The sequence below is a fragment of the Chiloscyllium punctatum genome, chromosome 5, assembly GCF_047496795.1.
Source record: "Chiloscyllium punctatum isolate Juve2018m chromosome 5, sChiPun1.3, whole genome shotgun sequence".
In the NCBI taxonomy this organism is placed as follows: Eukaryota; Metazoa; Chordata; class Chondrichthyes; order Orectolobiformes; family Hemiscylliidae; genus Chiloscyllium; species Chiloscyllium punctatum.
The window spans coordinates 50,921,506-50,937,844 of record NC_092743.1 but is presented as its reverse complement, the minus strand read 5'-3'; the positions used below and the strand labels follow the sequence as shown (position 1 = coordinate 50,937,844).

The following is a 16,339-nucleotide window of genomic DNA, read 5'->3' as shown; positions in this document are numbered from 1 at the left end:
AATTGAGAAAGTTGTTACGATTTGGAAAGCATTGTTTGGGAGTGTTTTGGAGGTAGATTCGACAGGAGGTTTCAAAAGAAAGCTGGATGTATATTTATGAAACGGATGAATTTACAGGGCTACAGAGAAAGAGCTGGAGAGAGGAACTGTTTGGGGACCTTTTTTTGGGAGCCAATACAGACACGATGGACCGAATGACTTCCTTCTGTATGATAAAATTCTACGACTATGATTAATATTCTGAACTTTAAAACTAAATTTCTTTGCTTGATAGATGCAAGGGATTCTGGTTGTTTGGCTGACACAGATGAGAAGGTGAGGACTGCAGGTGCTGGAGATCAGAGTTTTTGAGGTGTTTGTGGGCGGCACAGCGGCACAGTGGTTAGCACTGCTGCCTCACAGCGCCAGAGATCCGGGGTCAATTCCCGCCTCAGGCGACTCTCTGTGTGGAGTTTGCACGTTCTCCCCGTGTCTGCGTGGGTTTCCTCCGGGTGCTCCGGTTTCCTCCCACACTCCAAAGATGTGCAGGTCAGGTGAATTGGCCATGCTAAATTGCCTGTAGTGTTAGGTAAGGGGTAGATGTAGGGGTATGGGTGGGTTGTGCTTCGGCGGGTGCGGTGTGGACTTGTTGGGCCGAAAGGCCTGTTTCCACACTGTAAAGTAATCTAAAATCTAATCTAATCTAAAAGCGCAGCAGGTCAGGCAGCATCCAAGGAGAAGGAGAATCGATGTTTCGGGCATAAGCCCTTCTTCAGGATGAGAGTAAGATATTTCTAATCAATGTTTAAGCAGAAGTCAGGTTGAAAGAAAACAGAATGGTAGCTCAATGGTTAGCACTGCTGCCTCCCAGCACCAGGGACCCAGGTTCGATGCCAGCCTCAGGTGACTGTCCATGTGGATTTCCTCTGGGTGCTCTGGTTTCCTCCCACAGTCCAAAGATGTGCAGGTCAGATGAATTGGCCATAGGAAATTGCCCAGAGTGTGAGGTGGATTAGTCAGAGGGAAATGGGTCTAGGTGGGTTACTCTTCAGAGGGTCGGTGTGGACTTGTGAGGCTGAAGGGCCTGTTTCCACACTGTAGAGAATCTAATCTAATCAAAAGCAAGGCACCATATTCCATTACATTAAGTTACATGTGATTCACACGTCCTGCACTATGTGGAAGTTCCTCAATATGCCCAGCATTCTGGATGACCACATGTGTAGGAGATGCCTTTGGCTGGAGCAATCAAAGCTTCTAATTTTGGGCCTTGAGAGCCACCTAAGTGCATTTCTTGAGGCTGAGGGGCTCATGGACAGCGTGCTCAGGACATGGTCACCATACAGCTAAAGGAAGGTCAGGCAAAAAGAGAATAGGTGACCACAAGCAGAAGAAGAACACCAGGCAGACAATGATTGAATCCCATGAGTGCATGTCTTTTGAAAACCATTTTCAGCCTTGAGAAATTGTAAGAAAAATGGCTAACCTTTGTGGCACCAATAAGCAAGGAATTGTGGGTGGTCCAGGTGCTTCAGGGTCAGGAGTAGGTGTAGTAGTAGAAGTATATACTAGCAATAGTGGCAGATTCTTTAAAGGGGTTGGGAAGTGGACAGGTACGCCTGCGGTGATAGATGTGACTCCACGATGGTATATTGCATTCCAGATGCCAGGACCAAGAATGCCACAGAATGGCTGCAGGGCATTCTGAAGGGGGAGGGTAGATAGCAAGAGGTTGTGATTCATGTTGGGGCCAATGAAACAGGAAGACAAAGAAATGAGGTCTAACAAACAGACTTCAGGAAATTAGGTAGAAAGTTGAAAGCAGGACTTCAAAGATCATAATCTCTGGATTGGTCCCTTTGTCACACAACACTGAGTGTAGGGAAAAAAGAGATGAAGCAGATGAATGTATTGTTGGACAGATAGTACAGGAGGGAGAGATTCAGATTCCTGAGGCACTGGAGCTATTTTGAGGGAAGGTGGAAATGTACAAATTAGATGGGTACATCTGAACAAGAACAGGAGGAACCTTACTCACCAGTAGATGGATTTCAACTAGAGAAATAGGGGATAGAGTCCTGAAAAATAGTTTAGAGGGGAGAGAAGCTGATATGGAAATGGACAATAAAATATATGCGAGTCTAAAAAAGCAGAGGAAACAAAAGGTAAATTAAAAATGTTTAGTAAGGCTAAATAAAATATATTTTAATGCAAATAACTCAAGGGATAAGACAGATGAACAGACAGTACAGATAGGTATGTGGGGATATGATATCATAGCTATAACAAAGACTTGGCTGGAATATGGGCAGGATCGGCAGCTTTCTGGTTAAAGGGTTTTCAGATAAGTTAGAGATGGGGAGAGAAGTGGAGGAGATTCACAATATTGATCAAGGAATTAATTATAGCAGAGAGAATAGAATAGAATCCCTACTGTGTAGAAAGAGGCCATTCAACCCATTGAGTCTACACTGACTCTCCAAAGGACATCCCACCCAAATCTAATCTCCTACCTTATTCCCATAACCTTGAATTTACCATGGCTAACCCACCAAGCCTGCACACCCCCAGACACACCACAGACTATTTAGCATGGCCAATCTGCACATTTTTGGTCTGTGGGATGAAACCCACACAGACACAGGGAGAATGTGCAAACTTCACGTAGACAGTCACCAAGGATGGAATCAAACCTGGGTCCCTGGCTCTGTGATATAGTAGTGCTAATCACTGAGCCACCATACCACTCAAAGTGACAAGGGATAAGATCATGCAAGGATCATCAATAACACCATATGGGCAGAATTAAAAAAAACACAAAGGAGCAAACACATTGTTGGGTCCAGGCAGTTCTTTCAGAACGTGATAGTTCCTAAGTGACCCTGCACTATACAAAAATTGCATAATACAAACAACACTTAAAGTGTTAGTGACCTAATTGCATTATAATCAAAACACACTTTAAAAGTTTGTTCTTTAGAAACAATGTTGCCTATTCACCCAATTGTGTTACAGTCAATCTGTATTAACAAAAAACGCGTTATACAAGAACTGCCTGTATGTATAAAAGGTCCCCTAACACAAAAGGCATTAAAAGTAGGAGATTTTATCAACGTATATATCGATATATATCGATACATATAGCTGGAATAGTTTGTGTGCGTAAGGTGGAGAGGAAGCCAAATTCTTCAATTGTAACTAGGAGAATTCTTTTCGCCAGTATATGGAAGGCCGAACAACAGAAGGATTAAATCTAGACCTAAGATTTGAAAATGAACCAAGGGAACTGGAAGGCATATCAGTAGGGGAGCATTTTAGAGAAGGTGAACATAATCAAGACAAATTTAGGCAAAATATGCAAACATTCAAATTTCCCTTGACAAATGGCATGGCGGCTCACCAGGGTCCCAGGTTCGATTCCAGCCTTGGGCAACTGTCAGTGTGGAATTTGCACATTCTCCCCGTGTCTGTGTGGGTTTGCTCTGCTTTCCTCCCACACTCCAAAAGATGTGCAGTTTAGGTGAATCGGCCATGCTAAATTGCCCATACTGTTAGGTGCATTACTCAGAGGGAAATGGACCTGGGTGGGTTACTCTGCGGAGGATCGGTGCGGACTTGGTTATAAAACTATCAAATAAAAGCATTCCTTCAAAAGCTGCTGTAAAGGACAGATTTTCCTTCGACAGGCTATAAAACTGTTCATGAAACAAGACACAGAGTCCCCTTCACAGATATGAATACTATCTGACAGAGCTAATTCCTTTTGTCAGATTTGGAGATCAGTCAAGCTTTCATAACTCGGTTCTGTCCCAATGCTGTACAAAGACCTGAGAGCTGAATACATTGAACTCTATGAAATGGACAGGAACAGTTGGCTAATTTCTCAATCACTTAGCTAGAGGCTATTAATATACAACAGTCATTGGGAAATCTAATACAGAATTTAAAAAAAGCCTCTTTGCCCAAGTGTGAAAATGTCAAGGGAGTGGTTGAAGAAAATATCATGGATGAATTTGAGGGTGTAAAGGGAAGACCTTTTAGAATAGAGATAAGGAGAAATTTCTTCAGGCAGAGAATAGTAAATCTTTGGAACTCACTGCCACAGAAGGATGTGAAGGCAAGGTCACTGTGTATATTTAAGGTGGAGATAGATAAGTTCTTGATTGTGATGGGGATCAACAGTTACAGGGAGAAAGTGGGAGAATAGGATTGAGAAACCTATCAACTATGATTGAATGGTGCAGCAGACCGAAGGGCTGAATGGCCTAATTTCTGCTCCTACATCTTACGGTCTTATGGAAGGCAGACAACTATACAGAGAGAAGAGAATAGATGGTTGCAATGACAGATTTATATGAGGAAAGATGGGGGGAGGCTTGAGCAGAGCATCTATGTGGAATGGTTGACATGCTTCTGTGTCACATATCCTAAGTAATCCCAGTTAAATCACATGCAAATCCTTTGAATTAGAGATAAAAATGGCACCACTGAGCAAAGACTAACATTTTGCAGCTCCTAAAACTGCCTCACTAAGATTTCAGAACCTGTTGATTTTCTCCTTCCTTTTCTCTTAATGAACCCTATTCAAATCCTTGCTTATCTTTCAGTTTTCAATTTTAACAAGGGTTCTTTCCAAAATGTTAACTTTTCTCTTTACAGATGCTCACTGATTGGTTTCCAACAGTTTCTCTGCAGAATATGACATTTTCCTATTCCCAAGCTGAGTCATGTGAGATTGCCAATTAGTTCTGATTTAATTTTGTGCAGAAGTCCTATTATTGGGATGCATACTGCCCAAATATATATCAACCCTTCAGGCTATCAGAGACAAATTACTTGAATCCCATTAATCCAGTCTGGCTTTGATCTCAGATCTTAAAATAAAAGACCAATTCATGTGTTACCTGCTTCTCCCAACTACAAATAATTTTGGCAGTGCTTCAACTCCCCAAATTCTCTTACAGCAGTACATGTATTCCTAATCATGAATGACTCTCTTCATTATTATACTTATAGACAGAGATTTTCCTGCTTCAGAATTACAGATGGTTTCTGATAAATACTGTCTATTTGTCTGGGGATAATTTTCAATTTAGCACGAGAGATTAAAGCAGGGTGATCTGACAATTTTCAAAATGAAACTGAATGGCAAAGTCTTGATTTCAATTCAGGACAGAAATGTGTGTGGTATGTTACAATACAGGGATAACAAACCAAGCCAAATCAGCCTCACTATCACTGGATTCACAGCATAGTGAAAGTAAAACACTCAATAACCCTCAAAATTGCCCATTGTTCCGAACCAGATTTTACAAATAACAGATCTTGGTCATCAAGTTTATAGCCCAAACAATAATTAATAATTTATTGATAACATAACTTCAGTAGAATATAAATAAGCAAAAGGGTAATCTACTTAATATCTAGGTTCTAAAGTCCAATCTTCTTTGATCATAACTGAAAACAACAAATGCTGGAGATCACAGTGAGTCAGACAGCATCCACGGGGCGAGAGCACGCTAACATTTCGAGTCTGGATGACTCTTCAGAGCTGAAGTGAAGTGTGAAGGGGGCAGCATTTATATCATAATTGGGGGAGACTTGTGGCAGTGGTGGGGTGGAGAGCGCTGGTCGAGAAAACATGTTGATAGCTCAGAGTAAATGACTGGAAAGTGAGAATAGCAGAACAAAGGTGTGTCTAATTACCAGACTAGAAAGAGAGGGGATAGAGGACATGGTGACAGAAAATATAACAAGTAAAGCTAAAAGAAAGGGAAGAAATGGGATCTGGTTCACAATTTGACGGTGTTGAACTCCATTTTAAATCCAAAAGGCTATAAAGCGCCTATTTAATGATGAGATGTTGTTCTTCTAGGTTGTGCAATGATTCACTGGAGCACTGCAGCAAGGACAGACAAGTGGGCAGGTGAGCAGGACATTCATTAAAATGACCAGCTACAGGAAGGTTGGGGCCATGCTTGTGCAGATATTCTGCAAAGTGGTCATCCTGCCTGTGTTTGGTTTCCCCAGAGTAAACTAGGCCACATTGCAGTGAATACAATGGACCAGATTGGAGGAGATACAGATGAAATGCTGCTTCACCTGGAAAGACTTATTTGATCATAAATCCTACTTGCACATAGTTAAGAGATAAATGATAAAAAAGGAAAATAGCATTGTTGTAATTTGCCAGTTCAATAATCCATTTCAAATTATGGATACCAGACCTACATGAAATCCTTGGACAATGGTTTGTTCATAATCAAGAAGAACTGTATACCTTGCTGAAATTCTAAAGTCACCAATTAAAGCAAATAGTTTCAACAGACTTCGAGAAATATTTACTTATTTCCAGAAGTCTGGGATTCTTTTCTCAAAACATTCAACAATTCAGTATCTTGAAAGCAAACTAGAGAATGCAAAGCATAACAGCAGCAATGGGAGGTTTTCAAGATTCGCTCTGTCTCCTCTAAAACCAAACAAGAAGAGGTTCTCTTCCTTTTTTTGCTGATCAGCTCTCCTTTATTGACCAATTCCACATTCAGACAAAAGTGGGGACTGCAGATGCTAGAAACCAGAGTTTAGATCAGAGTGGTGCTGGAATAGCACAGGAGATCAGGCAGCATCCGAAGAGCAGGAAGATTGCGTTTCGGGCAAAAGCCCTTCATCAGAAATCGAGCCTCTATTCCTGATGAAGGGCTTTTGCCCGAAATATCAATTTTCCTGCTCTTCAGATGCTGCCCGATCTGCTGTGCTTTTCCAGCACCACTCTGATCCCAATTCCACATTCAACCAGCTTCCAGCCCTGAGCATAGCAAACACTTGCTGCTGGTCCATCTATAGTATCCTTCAAACAGTGATCAAGTTGCAATATTTTCCAGGCCTGTTCCCAACAGCAAGCATCTGTTTTTGTTCTCTCCTCCTTTAAAACATGTTGACGTTCAAAGGTTAACTCTTAACCTCAACTCACAGTTCTAAACCAAATAAAATGAGAAAAATAAAGGAAATATGGTGAGGGCTTCTACCACGAGATGATACCTGGCTCCTGTAAGCCTTTTTCCACCCAAATATCAGCAACCCAAAACCTGGCCAATTTTAATTCTTCAACTTCTACAGATTATCCTTGGTCATTTTCCTGCCATTAGCTGAGGTAAAGTTGCAGCTTTCCTTTAGTGGGAGCGCACTGCGGCTGTACAGGACGCTGCTACCAAAAAGAACAATCCTACCACTTAGATTAGTCAAGGAGAAGAGTTTATGATCAAGTCTGACAATTCGTGAGATAGGAACCTGGATGAGGAAAGACATTTGCCTTGCTTTCCTTAGCCTACAATGGAAGTGGTGCATATGAACGTCTATTTGCCTAACTCCTGCTGCTATGTTGATCTGTCAAGGAAGCTTCAACAATCTCTTTTTCGAAGCCGATAATTAACATAGCAGTTAGGAAGAGAGCCCTTTTTGTCACAATATTCCAAGTTAAGCAATCACTCAGCATGCTTTGGGAAATTGGGAATAAGGTGTTGATGAGGTTTAAAAAAAATTAAAACATGCTCGGTTTTTTCAAAGCAGCAAAACCCAACCATACTAAGAGACATAAAAAGACATTGTGTAGCTAAATGAGACATCTTGATGAGATTAGAAAGAACTCAATGGGCCTCTTCAGGAAGCATGCAGACTTTCTGGCCTTTCTGATCCACAGACCACAATCAGTCAAGATAGGTAACTGCACCTCCTCCACAATAACATTCAACACTGGAGCCCTCCAAGAATGCATCTTCAGCCCCCTACTGTACTCCCTGTACACCCTGTCTGTTGCCAAATTCCAAATGAACGTCATCCACAGGTTTGTAGATGACACCACCACAGTAGGATGGATATCTAACAATGGTGAATCAAATACAGATGGGAGTTAGAGACCTAGTAACATGGTACAGAGAGAACAATCTCTCTTTCAAGGTCAGAAAAATGAAAGAACTGATCGTCAATTTCAGAAAGAAAGAAGGAGAACTTGCGTCCATCTATGGAACTGAGGTTAAGAGGGTGGAGAGCATCAGGTTCCTCAGAATGACAATAACCGACAATCTATGCTGGACTTCCCACATTGATGTAACGATTAAGAATGCACACCAATGCCTCCTCTTCTGCAGGCGGTTCAGGAAATTTGGCATGTCCACTAGCACCCTCACCAACTTTCACAGATACACCATTAAAAGCATACTGTCCGGTTGCATCACAGCCTTGTTTGGCAGTGCTCTGCCCAGGACTGTAAGAAATTACAGAAGGTTGTGTGCATGGCCAAGGCCATCACGGAAGCCAACCTTCTATCCATGGCTGCCATTATCATAAAATGTCAAAAATCAACAGGTGATCAGAATGTGGGATTGGAGCCGCTCTGGACCTCACACTGACCATTGCACTCAGGGGCAAGGGAGAAATGCCCAGGTTACTGCCAGGCAGAGACCAGGCACCTGCTGAGCCTCTGGCAGGAGAGGACCTCATGTCTTGGCAATTGTAGAAATGCAATGTGCGGAGCGGCAGCAGCAAACAGGACACACAAGCCCTCGGTGCTGAGAGGCTGGAGCGATGCGGCGTCAGTCTGTCTCCATGGCCAGGTTGGTACTGTGGTGGACAGACCGGGCTAGCACAATCAGAGGAAAGCTAGCGAGTCCACAATAGTTGCACTCCATTGCTCCTCAGAACAGAAGGCAGGCTGAGCGTGGCATGAGAAGTTTTGACCCCATTTCAGGTATCCCCCTCTCAAAGGGAGACAGTGCAGTGCCAGGCAGAGGAGGAGCACAGACACAGCCAATGTGGAGACTGCAGAGTTGCCCATGCCATCACATCCACTCCAACTGCCCTTCTCCAACCCTGAAGTTCTGGCTTAAAAAGATCTGGCGGGACCCAGCATGTCTGACCCATCCAGACCCTAATGCCCCCAGGGTGACACAAAGCAAACCTCCCTGTGTACGGCCAGTGCCCCCTTGGCCTTTCCCTCACACCTAGGCTCACAGACCCCATCCAATGTGAGGTACTTTCCTGCAGTTTCCTTATTCAGAACAACCTCGATTATCTGAACATCAATAATCCGAATTTTGGACAATCTAAACAAGGTCCCATAAAAATACTATCCATTATCCGAACAATCAGTTATCCAAACTCTGAGTTATCGGAACAAAAATACACCCCACCCATCTCATTCAAATAATCGAGTTTGTTCTGTACTTGTTCCAACTTTCTGGACTAAGTTTTGTTTCACAGTTAATTGATAATTTTTGTGCTAATTAAAGTATCATGTTTGATAGATCTTTTTATTTGAAGACTAATGTAAAGAATGCTGGCCTAAATCAGGAACTGGCTAAGAAAATTTGAATTTATGTTGCGACATGGGAAGAAGTGGAATTAGAGGAAGTCAGTCCATTGTCCCTAGCTCAGACAGTACACTACAATTAATGCCATGACGTAGTGTTCATAGGATCCGGTTATGTGTCAAAGTGAATGCATAGCACCAAACTGTGTAAAATGAAGTTGCAAATCAGTGTCGAACACTTTGATGCAGTTTGACCTGACTGACAACTTCTTCTGGTCAGACTCTTTCTTACTGCTCCAAACTGCTTCCAAATATCGACATATCCTTTGTGGTATCAATGTGGTAGCATTGCAAATACTAGAATTTTAGAACTTGGAACAGTGGCAGAGATTAAAAGAAATTAGGAAATAAATAATCAAATGGCCTCAAAACTGTGAAATAAATACTTCTGCTGTGCCATTTACAATGTACTGTCATTGGCAACTCCCCAGCTATCCAGGATATCTTTTATTTGTGGGTGAGGTGACTATCTGGCTCAATATCAGCGTAATGGCTGGAAAATTACTTGGGATGTATTATGATATCATTTTAATTTCAACATTTAAATCCCCTCCATCCCAAAGCATCAGAAACATGCATCAAGCTCATATGCAGAATAATGGACATGAACATTGGATTAGCATGTGGGAAAATGTGAAGTCATCCACATTAACAGAAAAAAAAGTATAATGTTCTTTAAATAGAGAGAGATTGCTGTACAGAGGGACCTGGGCATCCTTGTACATAGATCACTAAACATTAGCATGAAGTAATTAGGAAGGCAAATGAAAGGTTGGCCTTCATTGCAAACTGTTCAGTCACATTTCTTCAACACAAATTGGCTTTAATGCGGTTGTTTGTAGAACACAAACTTTCCTTAACTGTAATTAGTTTAGATGGCATGGCTTTTGTGCAATTTTCTTATAACGTGAGATCACACGAAAATAGAACTATCACATTATATCAGAACTGACTGTATATGGTGTTAGTGAGATAACATGCAGAGAACTGTGTACAATTTTGGCCACTTCACCCAAAGGTCATAACTGTATTTGAAACAGTTTGGAGAACATTCGGTAGGTTGATTTCTCGGATGAGAGAATTATCTTGTGAGCAAAGGTTGAACAGATTAAGCCTGTACTCAGTGGAGATTTGAAGAATGCAAGCTGCTGTTCATTGAAATGTGCTGAGATTCTTGGGGGGGTTGACATTGAGAAGAATCTCAAACTGGAAGCATCATTTCAGAATAAGAAGTCTTCCACTTCAGATGGAAATCAGGAGGAGGTTTGGAACTTTGTCTCCCAGCGGAGGTAGATACTGGTTTAGTGTATCTATTCCACATAAGTTACATGAATTTTGATTAATAAGGGAGTCTAGATTGAGGGAGGAGAGGCAGAAAGGTGAAGTTAAGACCATGCCAGATCAGCCATGATCTTACTGACTAGCAGAATAGGCTTGGAGGAACTGAATGTCTTACTTTTGCTTACCCTCTAATTCTGATGCACTTATCAAGAAAATGGCATCAAGAAATGGAACTCGTAAAGAGAATTTAATTTTGTTCTGCCACTAGGGCACAATATACTGAAGCATTAGTTTATTAACACCATGGATAATGACTAGAAAATACTTTAAATAATTTCATGAAGTGCAAGGAAAGCATCAGGACCCAAGCCAGTAAACTACATCGTACTCTGCTCCTATTTTACCCTCTATCCAATTTTTAGACAACAGGGTGCCCCTTCAGGTCAAGCATGCACATATTCTCCATCCCAGACATGGAGCTTAATTAGAAGCATCACTTGATAATGCAGCAATAAATGTGTTAACAGCTGGTCTGGTGCTGCCACACGAATGAACGCATGAATCATTGTCAACATCCATCATTCAGCCAGTCAGGGCGCTAGTATTTCCTGCAACTGCTGCTGCATAATACACACTGAGAAAATAAATATGGAGACACGTTATCATGTACAGAACAAGCAGAGCTGAGAGAGTCAGCCATGGAAAGTAATATTTACTGATAAGCTTGTTCATTTCATTTTATGTAAAGTAGATCATAAATTAGTGATGTCTCTACATATTGTTCACCTTCTATCAGGCACAAATATAATGAAAACTTCCAATTCATGGGTGCATAGGGTTTCTCCCATAATGGACACCTAAATGTTGTCACAAATGTTTTTCATCAGAGAAGGACGTAGAAATGCAGGAGTGCATAGGTTCATAATTTCTGAGGACTTAATATGTTCTTTATAAGTATGGCCCTGTTACACATAGAAAACAAATCTTCGCGCAAAGTTGTGACATTTGATGTTTCAATTTATCACCTGTCGTAAGAAACTGGCTCCACTGCCTAAGTAGGAACGCATTAAGTCAGTACTTTTCTATTAGAATATTGACTTCAAGTTACAGAGGAAGACCCAAAGTACTTCACAATCAGGAAAAAGTCATTACAGTGTATTATAGAGTTGGTTACTAGATTTCAAGACACATTCAAATGAGAACCAATCACACTTGTTGGCAGGTTGGTCATTGATAATTGATCAGTAATCACAGACCAATCAGGTATTTAATCCAACTGAAGCTCCATCTGTACACAACCTCTTGGTTTGAGTTTTTCTGCTCTAACCATTGTTCAAACATGCAGCTGTGTAAACAGGGCTTATAATGAGTGTCAGGTTACTTACTTTCAAACATGCAGCAATCCTTAATGTTAAAAAAGTTTCTTTCTCATTTCAGTCCACAACTAACGATACAGAAAAACAAAAAGACATGTTCGTTACAACATGAGCATTAAAAGGTAGATGTGGTAGAGTTGAGTGAGTGGGCTAATATATTTAATTTTACAGCTTGCCTGATCCCGTGGTTAATAAAGCAGGATTCCAATCCTCTATTTGCTATTTTCTTATATTATCTCTATTTTCTATCTTCTTCAATTTTTTTTCTCTACAAATAATTGATTAATTTAACAGATTTTTTAAAAGTCAACTGGATGCAATTTGCAGTAAAATCTAGGTGAAAAGGAAAGTACCATGTAAGATGTAAATATTAACTTGTTTTGGTAGAATCTTGGAAAGTATGTTTTCAGTCTTTTACCGAGGTATTGTTCATTTTGCCGCCATGTCTTCTGGAGAATATCTTCTTTAAAACAAGCAAGGAATGGTCAGGATAAAGGCAGATTACCCTTGCATATAAATACTAAATATACTTGAAGTAGTAGATATCAGTCTGCATCCAACCTTTGGCCAAAAAGTAATTTATTTTTCATATATTTTCTGTTTAGGTCCAATATCAGCATTTTGCCAAAAAGTCCAAACCCTTTGAAATTGCTACCTCCCCACGTTCTATCCGCCTTTACGCAAAACTCTTTGAAAGAACTATTGAAAGCCCACCATTGAAGGTGATTAATCAGGACCTTATATCTGTGCACACTATCCATGTCAGTGGTGTGTGCTACAATCCCACTCACCTCCTCCTCTACCACAGCAACATGATAGCAGGAAGGAATTATAGGTACAAAACCCAGTTTACATTTAAAGTCATTGAGATTGCAGAACAGTGCATCGGCTAAAGAATCCATGGTGTCAAAGAACAATTGTAGAGTTTGGGAGAAGCTCCCTTCTCAATACCTTAGAAATTAAGTTCTGCACAGGAAGGTTCATCCTGACTTACTACCAATCACTGCTGGGACAGAATTGAATTTTGTCACCGAGTGACTCTTGTTTCGTAAGTGTCACCATTCGGATTTTTGGCTTGCTCACACCTTACCCACATTATCTTCAAGCTATAGCTTTCTTTTTTGTTTCCATATTCTCAAATTATTCACAATGGTGCCACCTCAAGGCAACAAAACAAAGCTTTTCACTGTATTATTATTGTATTTTTACTGTAAAATACATGTGACAATTAATCAAAATCCAATCAAATATTTAAAATGTTACTAGTTCCTTGTTAAATAGTAACATAAATCTGGCAGTCAGTTTCAGGATCATAACATATTGTTCTCAACTGCTGGACCAACACAAATTGAGGATATCATCGCAGGTAAAATGGAGGAGCCTGCCCACTGGGGTGATGTGCTCTCAAACTGCACCAATCTGGTGTTATGGACCAGGCCAGGCTACTCAAATCATTCCTAAGAAGGCAGCCCCAGACCATAATTTTGCAATTTGTTTCAGTAAATGTACAGTGAAAATTACCCAGAGTAAGTTAGTGAGGCTGACTACTGGATTTTAAAACAGTCAAAAATTTATTTACAAAAATTACACAATGAAACACAAAGTACAGAATAAAGAACCCCTACAGAACTCAATCTATCCAACTAGATTTAATTATGCTGTTTCGACTATACACAACAGTTCCAATAAGCAAACTCCCTTTAAAACTCAGTATAAATGGACCACATGCTTACAGGTTGAAGTTGAAGGGCAGAAAAGAGAGAGAGTTTCCACACAGCTCCCTGTTGAACTTCCCAGATCAAGACTGAACTATAAGCTGCTCAGTCCAGCAAAAGAGCTGACTACTTCCCTTTCATTGTACAGGTCACTTCTAAAATATGACCACTTTGGCCTGAAATCTCATCTGTTTACATATAAATAGACCTCACAAAATCCTTTTCATCTCTCTACCAAAGCAGACTGATTGGGGCCCAGCTTGGTTTTTTTGCCCCTCTGAAAAGAAATCAGGACATAATCTCCTTGAGTCAACGAACAACTTTTAGAAAAAAAGGGACTAGCTTTGAAACTGGTCAAGGTGGTGAGGAAGGTATTTGGCACACTTGCATTCATGAGTTAGACCATTGAGTATGTTGTGCCTATACATGCTACTGGAGAGGCCACTTTTAAAACACTGTATGCAATTCTGGTCACCCTTCTATAGGGAAGGATGTTGTTAAACTTGAGAGGGTGCAAACAAAAGATTTACAAGAATGCTGGGACTGGAAGGGGTGAGCTGAATAGACTGGGGCTTTTATCCCCTGTAATGTCGGAGGCTGAGGGGTGACCTTATAGTCATTTAAAAATCATGAGGGGCATGGATGGTGTGAATAGCCAAGGTCTTTTTTACAGAATGGGGAAGACCAAACCTAGAGGACATCAATTTAAGGTGGCAGTGGAAAGACTCAATCAAGTCAGTGACACACAATTTCCCACACACAAAGCCATGCTGACTATCCCTAATCAATCCTTGCCTTTCCAAATGCATATAAATCCTGCCCCTCAGAATCCCCTCCAACAAAGTACCCACCATTGACGTAAGGCTCACCAATCTATAGTTCCTTGGATTTTCCTTACAGCCTTTCCTAAATAATGGCAACACATTAGCCAACCTCCAGTCTTCTGGCACCTTGCCCTATCCGGTGGGAGATTTCTATTCATTGTCCTTTCTTAGGATTTGGGTGTCATTGGCTATCCCAGCATTTACTGTCCATCCTCAAACAAACTTCAAAAGGTAGTTGTGAGCCATCTTCTAGAACCATCTTCTTGCAGTCTTAGTGATGCAGGTACAGCCACAGTCCAGTTACAGGAGGGAGCTCCAAGATTTTGACCCAGCAAATGTGAACAAATGTCAACATATTCCAAGTCAGGTTTAGGGTTGAGGATTGGAGGGGACTTTGAAGATGGTGATATTTCCATGCATCGATTGCTGTTCACCTTAGAGATAGTAGAGATCATTGATTTGGAAGGCGATACCTAACATTGGTTGAGTTACTGCTGTGCACCTTTCAGATGGTACAAACTGCTGTCAATGTGCTCCAATTATGGAGAGATTGAATGTTTGAAGTGGTGGATGGGACCCTAATCAAACAAGTTGTTTTGTCCTGGATGGTGTCATGATTCTTGAGTCTTTTTGAAGCTGCATTCATTCCATCAAACTTGTATGGGGCAGACAGGCTTTTAGAAGTCAGGAGTCACACAGGATTCCTAGTCTCTTATTCACTCTTGTAGCCACAACATTTACACAGTCAGCCCAGTTCATTTTTGGTCAATGGCAATCCCCAAGTGCGGTTAATGAAAGATTCAGTAATAGTGATATCATTGAATCTCAAGAGCTACCGGTTAATTTCTCTCTTGTTGGAGATAGTCACTGTCTGGAATTTGCATGGTACAACTTTTAATTACCATTTATCAGCCCAAAGTCTGAATGTTGTCGAAGTCTTACTGCATATGAGCACAAATTGTTTCAGGACCTGAGAGGTTGTAATTCAGTTAAGTGCCCAGCAGAATAACTACAGTGTGATCAACGAAATGCTTATATCGCCGTGTTTACAATAAACAGAGAAAACAAACAGGGGTCACTGAATTTAGTTTAGACTTCAATTCAGAAGAATCAAGTTCTCAGTTCAGAAGGATAGGTTTCATTTTAGGAGCAGCGTTCTATTTTGTGGAGTCTCCACACTGAGAGAGTTTCCATAGAGACATTCATGTTGTTAGAACTGAAAACAGGTTCAGACCAGCTGAACTAGAAATAACTCATAAACCTTTCTCCACAGTCCAAGAAGGAAAACTTGAAAGTGTCCTTAAAGTAAGAAATTAGAATTGACACAGGAGTAATATTTATCTGGGATTGAGTATCAGTAGAGGATATTGCTAAAAAATACATTGAAACTAAGCTTTGCTATATATTATATTCTTTATATATATTACATATAATTTAAAAAATCATTTGTTTCCTTTCTTGTAATAAACTTATATTAAATAATATTGGCACTGTCATGCAAACATATTCAGAGACTAACCACTGAAGACCAGTTTTCGGTTAAATAAAACAAAAAAAAATGATCTTTGTGTCAGGTGTCACTCTGGAATTTTACCTGGGACAACACAAGCCACTCCCTATTTTTGAGTAGTAGACTATAAACATCATCTGGGACTCTCCCCAACAACAGTAATCCTACTAACACTTTGCTGATGACTGACAGTCAAGCAATGGGGCAATAAATAGATTGGTTGATTTGTCCTGCTTTTTATGAAGAGGACATAGCTGGGCAATTTTCCACATTGCTAGTTAGATGGCATT

At 40.7% G+C, this 16,339-nt stretch overlaps 1 protein-coding gene across 2 annotated transcripts in view; it reads right to left on the bottom strand.

The window, feature by feature from the left end:
- LOC140477070 (matrix metalloproteinase-16-like) overlaps positions 1–16,339 on the bottom strand; it is a 255,528-nt gene that overhangs the window by 174,478 nt on the left and 64,711 nt on the right. The window lies entirely within an intron of this gene.